Raw genomic sequence first — 3,642 nt, 5'->3', positions numbered from 1 at the left:
ACAGTGCGATTGGCACAGGACAGAGCGGAGTTTAGGGCTGTTGTACATAGGGTCGCTATGAGTCGCAGGCGACTCGACGGCACATAACAACAACAACAACTATTTTATGATATAACATGTTATCACTTATAAACCTGAATATCACTCTTTGAAAGTCTTTCTCAAGATTGGGACAGAGGTCATGGTAACTCTTTGCCCATTTACACAAACTGAGAGATAGTGAGACTCAGCGATTTGCCAAAGGTCACAGGTGTGAATTCATAGCCCCACTCTATCTGCTCAGTGAGTTTATTTTCTACAACCATCCTGATACATAGCTTCTATCTCCTATTTTAAAGTTGAAGGTGTTGAAATTGAGAAAGATAAAGCTCCCTGCATACACTCCCATTTCATAGGTCTTGGGTCAAATTGAACTCAATCTTCTGATTCTAGGTCCAGGACTCTAGTTCACCATTAATATTTGACTCAATCACTACGCTTCATTAAGTACCTTCTTTATCTTCCCAGTCAGAGTCCACTTACTAGTTAAAAATTAGAGAATAGGGAGAGAAACATTGAATTCAGGAGCTCCTTTCTGTTAGCTGTTTTTATAGCTTGATTGGAAGAGAAAATTAATAGTAGCAGGCCTTGCTTTAACTTGACGTCCTGAGAGTTAATAATTAATGAGAACTAACCTCAAAAAAAACACATTACTATTGAGTCCATTTAGACTCACGGCAAATCCATTTGCTGCAAAGAAGGACTGAGCTCTGTAGAGTTTTCTTGGCTTTAATCTTAAGAGGAGAAAAGAAACCTGAGTGAAATGAATAGTTGACAGTTGGAACTGTCTCATACCTGACCCTCCAGTGGGCTACCTAAGCCATTGATTGAAAAGGAGGAGATTGCTCATCTTTCTCTCTCAGAACCACTGGTGGATCCAAAACACCAGAGGCATGGTGTTTGGGTTAATAGCACAACTCACTGTAGACTTCATCACTAGAGTACCCTTCTCTAAAGATTGTTGCTGTTGTAAGGGACCATCCACTTAGTACTCACAGCTGACCCTCCAGTGGTTTTACAGAGTGTGTAAATTGTACAGAAGGAGATTGCCCATCTTTCTCTTGTGGACCAGCTGGTGGATTCAAACCACATACCTTTAGGTTAGTTAGCAGCACAACTTACCATTAGGCCATCAGAACTCCTTTCTGTGAAGATTATAATAAAGAAAACCCTGTGGGACAATTCTCTTCAGTAATACCCAAAGTCACCATGAGTTGGAGACTGCCTTTATAGCAGCCAACAACAATTCTTTCTGGAATCACATTATCATTACCTCTGGTCTGGGCTGGAACATCCATCTATAGGTTGGTAGTTGAGCACAAGCCATGTGCTCTACTCAGGGAACTAATGTAAGTCCTTGAATCAGAGTATTGCAACTTAACGAGAAAGTGGCCCAAGGATTTATTAGACTGAGCCAAGAGGATTCCTCAACATTATCATTCTGAGCTACATTTCAAAGTTTTGAAATAGAAAGTATTCCCTTGAGGTCTTCTGGTCATAAAGCAAAAAAATTTTGCATGGGATCAATGAACATCTTTTGATGTTGAGTACTGTTGAGTCAGAACTGACCCATAGCTGACCCTCCAGTGGATTTTCAGAGACAGTTAATTCCATGAGAGGAGATTGCCCATCTTAGTCCCACAGAGCAGCTGGTGGATTAAAATTGCCTGCCTTTGGGTTGGCCTTCCAACTCCCTACCCGCTAGACCACCAGAACGTCCTAGGGCTGGAAATGGTACAACAAGAATAGAATAAATGAGACTAGTTTCACACTGTAGACACGTTAATGAGTTTCACTGAACAATTTGAGAAGAAATCATTAAACAGTAGTCTAATTTGCTGTGTAAACTTGTAATTTATATGTTAAAATATTTTAAATACATAAGAATATGTCTGTGTGAGAGAGAAAGAGAGTGAAAGAAGGAAAAAAATTGGTTTCTTTTAAAAGGAATAAGAGAATCCACCAGAAAATGAAAATTGGAAAAGCCCTGGTAGCATAATGTTTAAGGCACTTGGCTGCTAATGAGTTTTGAGAGGTTCAAACTCTTGAACTGCTCCATAGGGGAAAAATGTAGCAGTCACCTTCCATGTAGAGCACAGCATTGGCAAACGGTGAGAGAACTGGATTCTGTCTGACAGGATCACTATGAGTTACAATCAAGTCAACAACAACGAGTTTGAGGGTTTGGTTTTTTTTTTGTTCCTTTTTGCATCTTTAGAATGGTCCTTTTTACAGCATTTCTCAACAGAGAGAAGCAAGACTTACAGCAAGCCGTACAGACTTGGAACTTTTTTAAAAATAACATTTCTTCATTGTTAAACATTTTCTTCCCCCTCCCCCAACCCACCCTGCAATGCACCCCTTGTTCCAGATTGTTGTCTTACATATAATGTCTCATCATATATTCCTTTCGGATAGTTCTATAGCTAGATAATGAACACTGCATTAGAACTGTCTGTCTTGGATCTTAACTCTTTCCTTTAGTGGGAATATAGACTCAGGTGAGTCATCTAATCTCTGAGCCTCAGTTTCCTCTTTTCAAGTGGAGATAGTTCTATCTACCATTAAAGACTGTTGAGAAAGGTAAATTAAGCAGGGTGTGCAAAACATGTAAGAGACACTCAGCAAGTGAGAGTTTCCTCCTGTCTGCCCTCCTCAGCCTCTTGTCATTGGGAGATGGGTGAGTCTCAGAACATGCTTAGTAACGGCTATATTCTCTTGCTCTCAGATATAGCCACTCTGTAGTCATAAAGCTTCTGTGGACCTTAGGATTAGATATATAAACATAGACAGACAGGAAGGTAGGTAGATAGGTATGAGTTACACTTAGTATAAAGAAAACAAAACTCACAAGTGGACCAGTGAGTAATCCAATATCATGACAAATAGAAAATATTGAAGTTATCAAGGATGTTATTATATTTGAATATGCAATCAATTCCCATGGAAGTAGTGGTCGAGGAACCAAATGAGTTACACTGATTAAATTCATTGCAAAAGATGTATCTTTAAAGAATCAAAGAGGAAAGATGTTATTCTGAGGACTAGGGTGTACCTGACACATATGAATGAGAAAGTTAAATAGTAAATAATAAAGAACAAAGAATTATGGTGTCAGCACAGAAAATTGACTATATGATAGGCTGCCAGAAAAAGGAACAAATCTGTTTTGGTGGAAGTACGGTCAGAATGTTTATTAGAAGAGAAGGTGGCAAGGCTTCATTACATAAACTCTGGGCATGTTCTCAGTAGGGATCAGAATCTGGGGAAGAATATCATGCTTGATAAAGTAGCAAAAAAGAAAAAGGCATTTTTCTCTTTTAGAACTCATTCAGTGGCTGCAACAGGTGCAATAAACAACAATGGTTGTGCAGATGGCCCAGGACTGGGCAGGGTTTGGCTCTGATGTATACAAGGTCACTAAAATCAGAGCACATGGAAAGGCATCTCACAAAAACATAATGTTAAAACAGTAAGACTTTGGCAGTTAAAGAGATCAAGTCTTTATATTTTTTAAAATTAATTTCAATGAACATTTACAGAGATTTTGGATTTCCATTCATTCATTGTTGCACTTTTCTCCCCATCCACCCCACCCCCACC

Source organism: Elephantulus edwardii, unplaced genomic scaffold (assembly GCF_000299155.1).
Source record: "Elephantulus edwardii isolate Elephantulus edwardi_28Jun2011 unplaced genomic scaffold, EleEdw1.0 scaffold00455, whole genome shotgun sequence".
Lineage (NCBI taxonomy): Eukaryota > Metazoa > Chordata > Mammalia > Macroscelidea > Macroscelididae > Elephantulus > Elephantulus edwardii.
Note: the sequence above shows the minus strand (reverse complement) of the source record.